This window comes from Cervus elaphus, chromosome 21 (genome assembly GCF_910594005.1).
Source record: "Cervus elaphus chromosome 21, mCerEla1.1, whole genome shotgun sequence".
Classification (NCBI taxonomy): Eukaryota; Metazoa; Chordata; class Mammalia; order Artiodactyla; family Cervidae; genus Cervus; species Cervus elaphus.
In genome coordinates, this window is record NC_057835.1 from 47,483,024 (window position 1) to 47,500,823 (window position 17,800).

Sequence of the window (17,800 nt, forward strand, 5' to 3'; positions counted from 1 at the left end):
GTTTAATAAGATGCTTTTTAAAAGGGGAAAAAATTCTTGAGAAAAAAAATTCCTGTTTTTACCATGTGATATTCCACAAGTGCAGCTGTAGAAAAGGGCTCATCAGTTGAATAAAAGTCACATTTGATAGAGAGAGGGAAGAAAAAAAAGAGCATAGAGATGAGCCTGCATGGGGAACAGGGTAGAGAGAGATGAGTTTGTCTTGCTGAATTGTCTGAAGCTATAAAACACTGTGGTAGAAAATCCAGCTGGGACGTGGTGTCATGTAGCCATAGGAACAGTGGATAGCAGCCTGGAAGTGCATGGAAGAAGTGACTGGAAGACAGGGACCAGATATAAGTGACAGCAAAGGGGACAATGGACATCCAGGGAAGTCTAAGGAAGACCTTGGCTCAAACAGGGCTTTGCAAACCTCAGTGGAAGTCAGCAGGAGCGGCTAGTGACCGAGAAACAGGTGTCTTACTCTGGATGCTAAGTTATTTTGATTCTTGGAGGTCACCAAACAGTGGGGCAAGTGTGGAACCGTACATTGACTGAGTTCACTTAGAAAGCAACTGGGAAAAACCCTTAAGTGACAGAATTTTCCTTGAAACTGCAAGAATCCAATCTGCTCTTGATGCCACAACTTTGGGACAGAAACTAGGAAAAATACATTTTTTGCATACTTGAGTTTTGTGGTTTGAAAATTTTTAAAATATTAACTGGAGTTGAAAGAGAGTGGGAAGAGTTTTTACACTGTCAGTTATTCTCTCTAGAAAGGGAAAAATATTTTTCCCACATAAATGATTTCATCTTCTGGACATACTATATTTCATTCTTTAATCATAATTGTCATCATACTTATCGTGTATAGGACTTAACCTGTGTGAAACATGATATAAATGACTTTATGTGTATATTTCATTCAATTCCCACATTATTCTATAAGCTAAAAGGAATTACCATTTTATCCGTGAGAAACAAAGGTCTATATAATAATTTAAGTAGCACTAAGTAATTTTTCAAATGTCACATAGCAGAATCCACTTGATCCCAAAGTCTTTCTTTCTAATCTCTCTTTCTAGTTTCCATTTCACCCAGTCAATAGCTAATGATAATAATTTCCACTTAGTAAGACTGCTCTTGACAAGTACTGAGTTAATTGCTTTAAATATTTCATTTCCCTTACTCCTTACATCAAGTTCATGTTTTATTATTATTTCCATTTAATGGATGAACAAACTGAAGCCCAGGGATGTCACCCAACTAGGAAGAACTAGAGCCAGGAATTAAACCTAAGTCTGTCTTCAACCTCCATGTTCTTAACTATATTATCACCCTTTGCCACTCAGACTCCTGAGAGTCTATGGCTCTTAGGTAATCTTATCCCAGTAGTCAAGTATGGACATGAGAGTTGGACCATGAAGAAGGCTGAATGCCTAAGAATTGATGCTTTTGAACTGTGATATTGGAGAAGAGTCTTGAGAGTCCTTTGGACAGAAAGGAGATCAAACCAGTCAATCCTGAAGGAAATCAATCCTGAATATTCATTGGAGGGACTGATGCTGAGGCTGAAGCTCCAATTCTTTGGCCACCTGATAAAAAGAGCTGACTCACTGGGAAAGACCCTGATGCTGGGAAAGATTGAAGACAGAAAGAGAAGAGGAAGACAGAGGACAAGATGGTTGGATGGCATCACCAACTCAATGGACATGAGTTTGAGCAAGCTCCAGGAGATGGTGAAGGACAGGGAAGCATGGTGCGCTATAGTCCATGGGGTCACAAAGAGTTGGACACAACTGAGCAACTAAACAACAACCATTTTAAACAAACTGCAAGAGTGGTAAAGAATCCTTTGCCTAGTCTATTAATTTAAAGGACATGTACTGGCCATCCACAAAAAAATCTCCTTCTTGGACACTTAGCCAACCTCCTTTGCAGTTCAGTGTGGCCAATAATAATGTGAGTGGACAGGAAATGTGCCATTTCCAGGCTTGGCCCATTAATCCAGCTATACTGCCCAACATGCCCTCTCACCTTGATCTGACTGGGTTCAGATTTCAAGTGGAGCCTAGAAGTAGCTGGGATCTGCCTGGAGCAGAATCATCTTCAGAGAACTGATAGCTACTCAGGACTGTTGGGGACAGTGGAGGAAGAGTTTTTATTGTATTGAACTGCTATGTTTTAATTTATTTAACATTTGCTACTGTATCTTAGCTTGCCCCCCAAAGTACGAATGGAAAAGGACATAGAAGGAGAAAAGGTAGCTGAAAGAAAGTAAAGGAGCTATATTAAAATCAGATAAAAAGCATTATAGAGAGATTACAATGGGCACGCTGTAAGTATTTACAGTTTAGAGAGAGCATTTTTGACTGTTATGTGGTTGAATGGAAACAAGCCCAGCACAACAGTGGGGGCAGGAAGATCAATTAAAAAACTTTAGTAGCAACTCAGGAAATAAATGATGGTGGACTGACCTAGAGTGGTGGAAGAGGAGTGGACAGATTTAGGCTAGTTTAAGATTATAGAGTCATCAGGTCTGGTGGCTGATTTTACATGGACTGAGAAATGGGGAGGGGAGGACTCAAGGATGAGACCTTTGTTTCTGGTTAAATGGTGGTCATGTCATTCACAGATGTATGTGACACAGGAGGAAAGGCAAGTTGGTGAGGCGGAGTAGAGGTGATGAGTTTGGCTTTTGATATGTTGCCAAGAGGAGCTTCAGGAAGGATTGAACATACCAATCCAGAGCTCAGGAGAGAGAAACACCATGGCAGGTCTGGCTACAGAATTCATTTAACTGGTGATTAATACTAAGGGAGGAGATGAGATTTTCCCATATTTTGCATAATGAATGCAATGTAAATGTCCCATCCCCTCCACCCCTGGTCTCCCCTGCCCCCCGCAACACACACTTTTGCTATGGATTCACCAAAAAATAAAATGAAATCATCTTCCTCTCTATGTTCATTTCTTCCAAGAAAATTCAGTAGGTCTGAGCTCTCTTATTTCCAAGAGGCCAGTGAATTCTGCGTGTGTGTGTGTATGTGTGTGTGTGTGTGCATGTGTGCACGCTCACCCAGACAAGCATGCAAACATGGGCTTGTGCATGCACAAACTTTCAATATGATGAAACCGTGTTGTCAGAGAGACAATGGGGATACAGGCTGTGGTTTTCCTGGGTTAAAGCAGAGTTTGCTCAAAGCCAGGTTAGTAATTTCATTCACTGTGAAGGTGGACAAAAGTAAAGAATTTGGAGGATTTCTGCCCATCATAATGCAATGAAGGTAGAAAGATCTCTGATGAGGGGAGGAGATTGTACTGGTGCCAGGCCCATGGGAGCCTAAGTGAAGAGCTCTACATCTTAAGGTGGCAAGAAGAACATGGCACTGTCTGCAAGACTGCATACATTTGAGTGGATGCCAGTCTTTGGAAGGAAGCAGTCACAGGGGTTACTGCTTTGGACTGAAGCCCAAAGGCTTCTGTCACATTCATCCTGTACTTCATAAGTCTAGGTTCTGCTGCTGACAAAGAATAGGGTAGAGAACTTGCGAAAGTGATTTACTGAAAGTTTTGCTAATCTTTAGTAAGTGGCTACTCAAAATGGATTTAATTTGACTTAGCGGGGGGTATACAGTGACATTTCTTCTGTCTATGTTTTTAATAAAACATGTTTCATATACATACGGAATCTAGGCACCAAGAGGTTTAACATCTTTTCCAACATCACACAAGCTATGCTTCTGTCGTCTAGACTCAAGTTCTTTCCACTAAGACAGGTTGAAAGCAAATTTAGAGCTTCTAATCCCTTATCCCCTTCTCCTTCCCCTGCCCTACACATCTTTCTTACCAAAGCGAGTTACATTTAACTTGAACAGATGTGATCACTGGAGGGTTTAACAGGGTTATGCACAAAGAGGACACTTCCATTGGCAGAAGAAATTCTCATGGAGACTAATACTGAATGAAATGCAATTCCTTTCTCTAGGGTTGTATTTTTTTAATAATTATCCCAATTTCTTTCTTCTTTCTTTTTTAACTGAAGAGTGAAAGTGTTAGTCGCTCAGTCGTGTCTTTGTCTGACTCTTGTGACCCCATGGACTGTAGCTCTCCAGACTCCTCTGTCCATGGAATTTTCCAGGCAAGGATACTGAAGTGGGTTGCCATTTCCTTCTCCAGGGAAACTTCCCGACCCAGGGATCGAACCCAGTCTCCTGCACTGCAGATGGATTCTTTATCATCTGAGTCACCAGGAAAGCTCTCTCTTTTTTAAATTGGAGTATAATTGCTTTACAATGTTGTGATAGTTTCTGCTATACAACAACTACATTATCCATATATTCCCTCCCTCTTAAGCCTCCCTCCCTAGGGGTATACTTCTGATCCACAAAACTGATGTTTGCCAAAATTAGCTTCCTTTCTCTCTTGTTACCTTTAATGCCTCGTGTATTTCAGCTCAACAGCCTGTCTCTGTACCAATCTGAATGATTCACAAAGCTGAAAGCGTAGCTCTATCCAGAGGTGGCCTGGGTGACCCGCATTTCATGGGCTGCTACATTAGAGCCAGCACGGTTCCCTGATTTTCTGTGATGCTCTCAACTGCCAGAGACTGATCGGAATGTGCAGTCGCTCATGGTGGAAGGGGAAACGTGTTTCTCATTCAGCAAGAATGCGGTTCCAACCACAGAGTTTACACCACGGTTACATTTGAAGTTCAACCCTAGAACTTTGTGGCAGTAAAAGTGGTCATGATTTATAGGAAAATGTCACTCGGCTGTCTCCTCTATAAAAGCCTTTTACAGCTCTCATTGAATATAAATCAGAATGTATGCAGCCAACAAAGTGATGGTTTTGGCATACCACTTCCAAGACGAAAAGAAATGGACTAGAATGGTCTTGGCTTTTTACTGAGGACAGATATTACAGGAATTTATTACTGATCCAAAATCAATACTCTTGTCTTTAAAAATAGGTAGGAGTAAATTTACGTCTTGGGGAAATTCCAAATTAATTAAAGTTGTCATTCTAGAGTTTACCCACAGATACCGAGGGTGCCGTGCTTTTAAAATTAAGCTGAAAGTGTTTTTCTTTTCTTCCCGTCTTGCTAAACCACATTCTTAGATACATAACTCAAGCGTTAGGCTGTATTTCATTCTAATGGGGAGAAAAAGGGTGGGTCTTCCCAGGATTCGTTTGCTAAATTCATCTTGGAGATACATGAGACGCCTCGAGTTATACTCTTCTCCAAGGGTCAAAAAGATGTTAAAGATGAGAGAGCAAACAATTAAAGTCAATGTTTGAAAAGACAGTCCCATTTTCTCCTGTGATTTTGCATCACAGAACATTGGAAGTGGAAATCTGGATACAAAATTGAAGGGTTGAGGGAGACTGACCCTGTGAGAATCTGGAAAGAGCAAATCTGTGGCGGGGGGAGGGAGGGGGTAAAATGTCTTCATGTGACTGCTTAAGGGGTGGAAAAAGAATGTGGAAAATTCATTTGGAAGGATGATACCATAAAAGACTCTCAGAAGGGTCTAAGATAGCAAGTCAGGCAAAGGGTAGAAAAACTTCACTTCTTTCTATGGCCATTACCCTTACCCTCCCCTTCCCAACACCTACCTTGGCCAGACCCCACCTGAATTATTGGCTTCTGAGTGACACACCGTGGATGAGTAGGGCAGTCAATACAAGGGTTAATGATATATATTATTTTAACAACTTACAGAGGAATAAGGAAAGTTCATCTTAGGTAAAGGAAGTCCTCAGAGAACATGGCACCCGTTTTGCGGAAGAGGAAATATGCCTGTTGTATAAAGTGTCAGTGGTTTGACATAATGGTAACAGGAAGGTCTTACATTCATTCATTCCACAAAACATATATTATGTATTATGTAGTAGGTAGTTTTAGACACTGGAAATGCAGTGAGATAGACTTTTGGTTTTGTAAATAGAGTATCACTCTTCCTCTTCCATAATCAACATTATTGATTATAAATAGAATTTTTAAAATTCATTTCATGTGTGGTTCCATTGCTCCTTTTTTTTTTAATAAGTTTTGTTTTATTTTCTTTTAACTTTTTATTTTGCATTGGAGTATGCTTATTGTAAGGACTGATGCTGAAGGTGAAGCTACAATACTTTGGCCACCTGATATGAGGAGCCAACTCATTGGAAAAGATCCTGATGCTGGGAAAGACTTGAAGGCAAAAGAGGGCAGCAGAGAATGAGATGGTTAGATAGTATCATGAGCTCAATAGACACGAATTTGAGCAAACTGTAGGAGATGGTGAAGGATAAAGAAGCCTGGCATGCTGCAGTCCATGGGGCAGCAAAGAGTCAGACACAACTTAGTCACTAAACAACGATAGCTGATTAGCTATGTTGTGACAGTCTCAGCTGGAGAGTAAAGTGCCTCTGCCATACATATACACGTATCCATTCTCCTCCAAACTCCCCTCCCATCCAGACTGCCACATAACATTGAGCACAGTTCCCTGTGCTATACAATAGGTCCCTGTTATCCATTTTAAATATACACTGCTCCTTTCCTTAGTCTCTGTTCTCTCTTAGTCTTTGTTCATATAGACGTGAAATCTCTGTGGTGGTTATAAGGACCAAACACAGTTCACTTTCAGAGTCTGACAATAAACCAATAAACTTTCTAAGGTATGAGGTATGAGCTTTGCAGTGATGAACTGGGCCGACTTAACATCTGTGAGTTTCCTATCATGAGGTCTTTCAAGCAGAATCTAGATGATTACTTTAAAGAGATACTGTGGAAGTTATTCTAACACTTATGACAGAGGTGGGCTTGTTTTGAGATGGTATAAAAAGAAGCATAGTGTTGTGAAAAGATGCCTAGTGACTCAGAGGTCTGGTATTCATGTTTATACAGAGGTTTAATATTAGAGTTAGAAGTGAATTCCCAGAAGCTCATCTTTCTCTCGTCCCTCTCTACCTAATGCTGTATCCTAGTCCCTGTGTTATAATGTTTTTGAATAATAGTCTTTTTTATTTTTCCTAGTTATTTTTCTTAACATTACTATGACTTTTTTTTTCTAATATCTTTCTGATATGGTACAACTTTTCAGAATATAGAAAATTCAGTTAACTTGTGATCTTCCAGACTTACTACCAGACTTATGACATTAAATAAGAGTCTCTAAGGAAGAGATACCGTTCCTGGATAAGATAGTGCTAGGTTCCTGTTTCTCTGCCCTTTTGTTAAGTGAGTGATCATAGTAAACAAGAGGGGAAAATTGAACATAGAATCAACAATACATGACACTAACATGCGTGCGTGCTAAGTCGCTTCAGTCGTGTCCAACTCTGTGTGACCCTATGGACCATAGCCCACCGGTCTCTTCTGTCCACGGGATTCTTCAGGCAAGAATACTGGAGTGGGTTGCCATGCCCTCCTCCAGGGGAGCTTCCCAACCCAGAGATCAAACCCAGGTCTCCTGCATTGCAGGTGATTTCTTTACTATCTGAGCCACCAGAGAAGCCCATTATACTAACAACAGTATACTAACAAGACATACAAAATCTTTGTAAAAGTTTTTCTGAGTTGCACTTGAGCCCTGTGACCTTTATGACATGGTGGAAGCCATGAGTCTAAAAATAATATCATGTCTGACTTGCATGATTCTACTAGTCATATAATTTTTGACCCTTTTACATCACCCCAGCATTACAAAGTGTTATGACTTGGGTCTTGGTACCCTTAATACTATCAAATAGGACAAGTTAATGAAAGACTTCTGTTAAACTTTTCAAAGGAGTGAAAAATGTGTGTAAGGTAACATGGGGTTGAAGACATCAGAAAAAGTCAGTTTGAATAATGAAGCAATGGCAATCTCAGTATGATTTGAATTTGATATAATGTCACAAGAGGCTAAAGTCATTTCATTTTCCTTTATTAAAAGACCCATTGGCAGAAAGGTGCCAATGAATTTTGCCCACTTAAGAACACATCTGGGGCTTTCCTCGTGGTCCAGGGGTTGAGAATCCATTTGCCAAGGATGAATGAAGGGGATATGGGTTCGAACCCTGGTTCAGGAAGATTTCACATGCCACGGGGAAACTAAGCCCATGTGCCACAATTACTGAAGCTTGTGCCCATAGAACCCATGCTCCACAACAAGGGTACGCTTGGCTCGCCACAACAAGAGAAAGCCAGCATGCAGCAACCAAGACCCCGCATAGCCAAAAAAGGAACAAATCTGGAGCTTAGGTTTCCTTTCCACACAACACACAATTATGAGGAACATTGGTCAATGGAAAGGACTCAGAAGTGGCTGCTTGTATGATCCACCATCTGGAAATGATTGAAAGGACTGAGTACATTTAGTGTGACTAGGGTAGTGACTTGAGAGTCATCATCAAGTAACTGAAGAACAGACAGATGGAAGAAGAAAACCACCTATGGAATTCCAGATGCAAGAGCCAATCTAGGACGAGACGCGTAATTTAACTTCAATATAAGGAGATGTTTTCTAATGGTTCACATTATTTAAACATAGAAAGAATCTCCTTCTGAAATGCTCTTGTCATTGGATGTGTTCAAGAGGATGAGTAATAATCCCATTGGGGTTATTAGGGAAAGGATTCTTGTAATTGTTAGAAGAGCAAACTAGATGTTTATTTTTACTTCAAATTATTATTGTTTTAACAGGGGTTCTATAAGTAAATTTGGTGGCTAGAAATCCTTGTGTTGTTCAGAGGCCTATAAAAAGAGGAATACCATGCTCTAAGGCTATCTGGCAGGGAAGTGACTTGGATGACCCTTTGCAAAAGGTCATCCAAATCACTTATGCAATCAATCAATCATTGATGGTAGATAGCACAACACTTGACGAAACTCCAGATTTCCTAGACCATGTATCCCCAGTTTATTATCTAAAAGGGTTCTTTTCATTCCTGCATGGTTCTTTGGGAGAAAAAAGATACAGGAGAGCAGAGGGTGATATCCCAGGAGAATAGTAGGTATGTGAGAAAGGAATTTTGCTACCATTTTCCAATCACAACCATGTGTCAGAAGATATTGAAAGGGTTTGAAAGTTATGATGTCAGTAACTTTCTAGGCATTTTGTTTATTGACACACTGCTGGTAGGCTGAGAAAACTGATACCAGGAGAAATAGAATCTAGCTGATTAAATATATAATAATTAAATAAATAATTCAGGTATGTGATATCGTTGACTTTTATATACACTAACCCATTCCCTCAACCTTATTCATGGAATGCCCAGTGGCCTTCTTACGGCCACATGGACATCTCTGCTTCCAGTTTCCTGTGCCTTCTGAACCCTATGTCTTACTAATCTCTCATCAGCATCTCTTTTTCTTTTTGGATACTTCTCATCCAAGTGTTGTGAGTAGAATGTGGGATAGATTTTATCAGAAGATAAAGGATGTTTTCATAGAGACACATAGCAAATAACTTGAACACTGAATGTAGGCAAACCCTTGTTATGAAAAATCTTCTGGACAATTTGTCACTGGCCATTTCTCCCAGACAGCGTTTCTTTTCTTTCTTACACACAGCGTTTCTTGACAGGCTACAGACACTGTTATACACACACTCTAGGTGTTATGCTGTCCACCTCCATCGCTCTTCCATGTTCCCCTCCTTCCATTGCCTTTATTCCAGATCCAAATGCTGATGTCCTTCTTAAGCAGAGCTGTTGAGCTTCTCTTCTCTTACTCATACCATCACATTCTCACTTTCCAGAGCTGAAGTTGCCAGTTGTAGTACCTTTCTAACAAAGAAAATTCTTTCCCTGAGCATTCAAAATGCCAATATATGGGGGGTTTTTTCCTACTAATTTCTCTTTTAGGTTATCTAATGGAACCTTTGATTGCTATATCACTGAAACCAGACTTGATTGTTGAGGATAGAGAGTTCAGTGGAAGCAAAGTGAGATTTAAAGGGAAAAAAAATTGATCTAAATACCAGCTTTGGGAGGGGACATATGTACACCTATGGTTGATTTCATGTTTATGGATGACAGAAATCAAACCAATATTGTGAACCAATCATCAATCAACTAAAAATAAATACATATTTAAAAAATAAAAATAAAAAATACATAAATACCAGCTTTGCCTTTTAATGGCTGTGTGACCTTGGGCAATAAACACAACCTCTCTGAATCTCTGTCTTCATAAAATGGGAATGACTTTCATCTTAGAGAATAATTATGAGGATTACCAGAGCATATGTAGACAAATCATTCAAGGATTGATACTTGGCATACACTAACATCTCAATAAATGTTTATTTCTATTATCTTAGACTCGATTTCTTTTTTTTTTCTAGCCTGTTTTCAATGTCTTATGACCATGTTTTGATCTATAGCTTGAAATCTTGAGGAACATTTGTGCTATTGAAACATTGAACAAACAGATAAGTTTGCTAAGACAAGTAATGTTTATAGATAAATTCTAGCCTTTTCTTTATATATTGTAAAACCAAATTCCTACATTATTATACACCCAAACAATGGAGTTGAAGAACTAGATTCCAGTAAAGCAGAAAGCAGGATAACCATTGACAAAGAATTTATTTGGGAGGACACCAAGCTTTTAAATGATGTGATTGTGTGGAACATTCCACATACTGTTAATATGCTTTCTTCATTGGTGGCAACTGATGGAATTTTTTCTTTCTGGGGGGTGACAGAGAATTCACTCAGAGAATGATGTCAAGCAGGGTGAAAGTTTGGAATCTAAGTTGGACACAGGCCGATCCTTCAGCAGCTCTTTGGAAATTCTAATGACAATTTGATAATGGAAAAAGAGTGCTGTTTACAGCTAAATTTCAAAAATTATGTCCTTTTTCCCTTTGGCAATTTTTATCCTTAGCAATCTTTTCTGCCTCCTACTCACAGACTGGCCGGACAATAGCATCAAATCAATTTTGATTTTCATGCAAATAAAATACACTAACTTAATGGGAAGTGAAAGAGCTGGCTTCAGAATAAATCTTTGTTGAAAGACAGTTGAATTATATTTAAAATGGAAGTGAAACAAAGTCAAATTTTATGGCATTGGTTTAAAAGACACTGTCTTACACTGTTTAAGTTTTGACCCATATAAGGTAGAGACTAGAATCAACCAATCCCACCATACACATTTCAACTGTTCGATAGCATAGGTTGGTTCCTCTTTTTAATATATGTGTTTTCATTTTTATTTATTTATTTTTCCAATAATTGTTTCCCCTCAAAATACGAAGTTAGTGTTTAAATATAGAACAAGTCCAAGTATAGAACTGTGTTGGAATAGACACAATATAAAATGCCCTAATCATTATCATCCTGTTTCATTTAATTTGTAAAGTCCCTGGCAGCTTCCAAATCTGTCTTCTAAATTTCCTTTGCTTCAGTTTTCAGTCCAATATTGATAAGGTCATTTTCCCTAAACTACAGTTGAAGGTACTGTAACCTGACAGAGGTGAAGGGATTCACCGAATCCATCTATTTGAAAGCAACATCACTGCTTTCTTCTAGATCTAATTTCCTGGCCGAGTGAGTTTTGGTGGTAGGAAGTAAACACATGTGGTTTTGATATTGGAGCATCGGTTTTAATCTATGGTGAGTTATTTTCTCTCCCCAAGACTACAACCTCACTATAATCCCCCGGATGTCCTCAGAAGTCACCCTAATGGGTGACATATTTGCTTTCGTCTTACAATAGCACTCCTGTCCCCCGCCCAAGTCTTCATGTTTTATGTTGACTATTGGTGACAAAATTATGATGACTCTTTTTTTAAAATAATTCTATTTATTTATTTTTGACTATGCTGCAGGGGTTTCTCTCTAGTTGTGGTGCACAGGCTTCTGATTGTGGTGGCTTCTCTTGTTATGGAGCATGGGTTTTTGGGCATGTGGGTTTTAGTAGTTGTAGTTTGTGGGTTCAGTAGTTGCGGCATGTGGACTCAGTCATTGTGGCTCCCACACTCTAGAGCACAGGCTCAGTTGCTATGGCACATGGGCTTCGGCGCTCCATGGCATGTGGTATCTTCCCAGATCAGGGATCAAACCAGCATCTCTTGCATTGGCAGGTGGATTCTTCACCTCTGAGCCACCAGGGACGCCTTGGCTGTGGAGACTTTTTATCTCATTTTATTTAGACCAGATTTTGCAAGGGGTCTTATCTATGAAGAGGAGATTGTGCTTTCTCTCCTCAATGGAGACATGGAGAAAATTAATGCTAATAGGGTTCCAGTTCTTATGACTATACAAAACCATCAAGATACAAGTATCATAGAACAGTATACAGTCTCAGGCACCACCCCGCTCTTGAACTTTTAATGAAGCAGCTATGTTCTCTTTTCTTCTTTCTTTCATCCTCAGAAGGATATAGGCCAGAGGGACCTTGCAACTTTGGAAGATTTTGGAGGGTCGAAAAATGATTTCTCTGTCATCAAAGAAAGCTACTCAGGTATAGTGTGAAGCTGTAACGACTATACAGAGCTCTCGGCACTCAGCTCTCAAAAAGATGTTGTATTTGGGGAAGTTTTGAATACATAGAAATTAAAAGCTATCTAAGGTATGAAATGTCTGGCTATATAACAGATGATGTCTTCCCTGGTGGCTCAGATGGTAAAGAATCTGCCTACAACGCAGGAGATCTGGGGCTTCAATCCCTGGGTAGGGAAGATGCCCTGGAAAAGGAAATGGCATGCCCCTCCAGTTTTCTGCCTGGGAAATCTCATAGATAGAGGAGCCTGGCTACAGTCCATCGGGTTGAAAGAGTCTGGCACGACTGAGCAACTAACACTTTCACTTTCACAACAAATGATTTAAAAATTAGTAACTTTCATACTCATGGGTCTGCAGATTGACTGTGCTTTGCTGAATCAGAGAAGGGCTAAGGAAATTCAGAGAAGAAAGGCAAGAATCAAGTGCAGAACGCTACCTATTATCTGTCCTCTGGACTCAAGGACTGTGGAGTCACTAGTAGAGGGCATAGCACATCCCAAGAGAGATGTTTATCTTTTACAAACAGAATCATGGACCTAATGGGTGTTGCCTGTCTCTCCTTGGACAGCTGGGTACTGATTCTAAATATCAGGGAAGTTTAGGATTATATCCACAGCAATACCCCAAATGATTTCTAGGTAAGGATATTTTTTATAATTTTATAATTTGTTTATTTATTTTTGGCTGTGCTGGTATGTGGCTTTTCTGCTGGTGTCTGGCTTAACTGCTGTGCACAGACTTTCTTTAATTGCCGTGAGTGAGGGCTACTCTTTCGTTGCAGAGCATGGACTCTAGGCATGTGGACTCAGTAGATAAGGCACACAGGCTTAGTTACCCCATGGTATGTGGAATCTGCCTGGTCCAGGGCTCAAACAAACTCATGACCCCCACACTGGCAGGCAATTTTTAGCCACTAGACCACAACGGAAGTCCTTTAGCTAAGGATTTTATAAAGACAAAATATGTATTTGTTGACATGCTTAACCCAGTACTCAATTAAAAGAGTAGCATGCTGTGTACACACATATACGAAACAAACTATTAAAGGACACATGCTGTGCGGTGCTAAATTGCTTCAGTCACGTCTGACTCTGTGCGACCCCGTGGACTGTAGCCCACCAGGCTCCTCTGTCCCTGGGACTCCCCAGGCACATATGAAGTAATAAATCCAATCGCACATTCCTCTTCACTTAGACGCCAGGACACACAGGGACCAGTAGGTGATCACCTCCGGAAATAACCAATAACATTAACGTCAAGTTCTGAGGTTTATAAATCTACCAAGGGACTGTGTTCTGTTCTGTTCTGGTCTGCATTCTTCAACTTTTGCATCCTGAGTTTTCTGTGGTGGAACCCACAGCACTGAGAGGAAATGATTTTTTGTTGGGTGAACATGCAAATGAGTTTCACTGATGTTAATCTTCATTGTATATAGTTTTATTTCAGTCCCAATTTCATTTCCTTTTATTTTGGAGCTTATGGAGGCCGTGTGTCTGGTTTTGAGTGTAGTAACATAGAATCAGCAAAGTGAAACTGAAAGTGTTAGTGTTAGCCACTCAGTAGTGTCTATTTGTGATCCCACGGATTGTAGCCTGCAGGTTCCTCTGTCCGTGGAATTCTCAGGCAGGAATACTGGAGTGGGTTGCCATTCCCTTCTCCAGGGGAAGTGCCCAATCCAGGAATCAAACCCGAGTCTCCTGCATTGTGGGCAGATTCTTTACCATCTGAGCCACCAGGGAAGCCATGAAGCCACCAGGAAATCAGCAAATCACATTAATGTTTCATCCTTTCCCAGTATTTTTCTGCTTGTTTCTGTAACAGCAGTGTACACTCTGTACATTGCTTTATTTATTTATTTATGTTTTTGCTGGCAAGTGCTGTATGGTGAATGCATTTCTCTATGAAGATCATAAAAACAAGCCAAAAAACCCTCCAGAGCTTTATAGAGATGGAAAGAACTCCATAAAGATGAGCTGTGTTTGTAACTTAATTCAACATTCTCTGAAGCAGTGTCTTACTGCTTAATCGCCTCATCACCAAGAGTCTATGCTCTCTGTGTGTGCAAACACACAAACACAAAAGACACACATCAAGGAATCATGCAATCTCCATGTTATTAATATAAGGGTCTCTAAATCTCTCTAGAGATTTGAAATCCAGACATCCTCACCCGGTGATAGCTTCCCTTCATACTTTTTCTAAGCCTTTATAATATTCAATTCTACCAGAAGGGTGCACAAGAATAGGAACCCAGCTAAATTCTGTGGTTGCCAATTTCACTGTTGTCTCTTCTAGTTCTTAAGGATACTTTGCTTTTATTATATGGAGCAGGATTCCATCTTCCCATAAGCACCTCTCTGGGGTCCTAATTAACCTTATTGGATTAAAATCACCTATAAAAACTTAGTTTTTGCTGCTCTCTGCACACCACACTGTGGATTCTTGGGACAGAATGTTTGCTCAGGGACTCCATAATTTTTACTTACCTGCTTATTGTTTTAGTTCTCTCCTTAACTCAACTGGATACACCAAGAGGCCTCCAGGGTAGAATAAGGAGTACCAAGCAATTAAGAAATACTGAGAGTTATAGGAAGATTGAGAATTGTTGGGACTGGTGTCTGGAGAGTCATAGCCAGGGCCTGTAGCCCGGAGAAGATGATTTTGATTTCCCACCTTCTCTCTGATGTCCTTGCTGACAGATGATGTGAAACTAGCTCCCCCGAGCCTAGTTTGTCTACATTTACTGGGATTGCAGGTGTTTGGCTCCATCCTATTAATGGAAAATGATACAAATTCTCTCTCAAGACTTAGTGCAGAAGGATCTCATGTGTCATAGAAAACCAGAACATTAGAGAGTTGACTTTAAAGAAGATCTAGTCTCCCCCCAGTTTTATCTACTTTTATATTTAAATTATTTTCTTCCCTCTAGACCTCAAAGATAAAGCACTGAAATAATTGTATTTCCCAAGTAGTTCAGTGTTATCATTGATGGACATGTCTTGCTCTTATTTATTTCTTTTTAGTTCTATCTCCTTTACTGTTCACTTCTCCATTCTCCTTTTCCCAGCAAGGGCACTCACTCGAATGCTCTTAAAGATGTATGGTTCTTTGAAAAAATGAATGTTGTTTTATGTATATATATGTTTCAAGCTTGCATAAATACATGGCGCGTTATATCTCACAGTTCTTAGTTCTTTTTCCACTGCCATTTGTTTTGCATATTCGTCTTCTGGGTTACTTGTGACAGCTACTTAGTGAACACTGAACATGCTCACCACTCTCTATTCATCTTTCTATCCATAGATGCATGTCTGGGTTGCTATCAATGCCACATCTAAATACACAATACCAAGAAGCTCATTCTTGTATGGACCTAAGGATGATCCTCTCTGGGATATATATTAAGAAGGGAATTACTAGGGTTTACTAATATTTAGTTTCTTTTTTCCCCTAATATTTAATTTCATTAAATTCTTCAAATTGCTTTGCAGGTAACTGCATTAGCCTACAATTCCATCTGCATGTGTGTTTCCTTTCAACCATAAATATGTGAAATATGTTGTTACTCTCGTTTTGTGTGGGGTCAGTCTGCCTATAGTGATGCTATAGGCTAGGAATGCCAGGAGGCGCTCACTTAGAATGGAGCTATTATTTTGCACAGGGCAAAATACTGTGAAAGTCGCTTAGTCGTGTCTGACTCTTTGCGACCCCATGGAATAGGCCATTGTATTCTCCAGGCCAGAATACTGGAGTGGGTAGCCATTCCCTTCTCTAAGGTATCTTCCCAACCCAGGGATTGAACCCAGGTCTCCCATATCGCAGGCAGATTCTTTACCAGCTGAGCCACCAGGGAAACCCACCAGGGAAGCCCACCAGGCTCTCACTTGGCCCTGTACTATTCATGGCAAGAGCCCACAGACATTTCCCTGATGGAGCCAATGTTGTGCTGGAATGGCTCTTGTGGTTCTTATTATGATTGCTAGATGCACCTCAGTCACAGCCATCCTGGAACTTTGAAAAAAACAAGTTTTTTTTTTTTTTAAATTGAGGTATAGTTGATTTACAATGTTATATTAATTTCTGTTGTGCAGCAAAGTGATTGTTATACATATATATATATATACACATTCATTTTTATATTCTTTCTGTATGATTTATCATCGCTATTGAATATAGTTCTCTGTGCTACACAGCAGGACCTTCTTATTTATCCATTCTCTTTATAAAAACTTTCGTCTGCTAACCCCAAAATTCCCACTCCAGCCCTCCTGCAACCCTCTTTTTCTTGGCAGCCACCAGTCTGTTCTCTATGTTTGTGATTCTGTTTCATAGATAGGTTCATTTGTGCCATATTTTAGAGTCTACATATAAGTGATATCATATGGTACTTGTCTTTCTCATTCTGACTTTAACTTCACTTAGTATGATAATCTCTAGTTGCAGCCATGTTGCTGCAGATGGCATTACTTTGTTCTTTTTTTGTTGCTGAGTAATATTCCCCAGGAACCAAAAGCTAAGTATCAGTTGTTTGGACTATAATCTAAAAGACTAATTGTCAGGCACTTACACTTATATACGCCACTTTATGATGTTTGCCAAATTAATGGGTATAAAATAATTTAATGTAATTCTGAATTACATTTCTCTGATTACTTGTGCATTAAGCATCTCATTTTATATTTGTTAGCTTTTCACGTTTCATTGTCTGTGAATTGCCTATTTATAACCTTTGCCCATTTTTTAACTTAGTTCACCAGTTTTTAATGTACATTTATAGAAATTATTTGACTATTCTAGATATTTAACTTCTGTTAGTTTTTCACATTGTTGGTATCTATCCCAATAAGTCTGCATAGGTTAATTTTGTCAATGATGTGTTTTATATTAAAACATCCTTAAGTATGCAGATGACACCACCCTTATGGCAGAAAGTGAAGAGGAACTAAAAAGCCTCTTGATGAAAGTGAAAGAGGAGAGTGAAAAAGTTGGCTTAAAGCTCAACATTCAGAAAACTAAGATCATGGCATCTGGTCCCATCACCTCATGGGAAATAGATGGAGAAACAGTGGAAACAGTGTCAGACCTTATTTTGGGGGGCTCCAAAATCACTGCAGATGGTGATTGCAGCCATGAAATTAAAAGATGCTTACTCCTTGGAAGGAAAGTTATGACCAACCTAGATAGCATATTAAAAAGCAGAGACATTCCTTTGCCAACAAAGGTCCATCTGGGCAAGGCTATGGTTTTTCCAGTGGTCATGTATGGATGTGAGAGTTGGACTGTGAAGAAAGCTGAGCCCCGAAGAATTGGTGCTTTTGAACTGTGGTGTTGG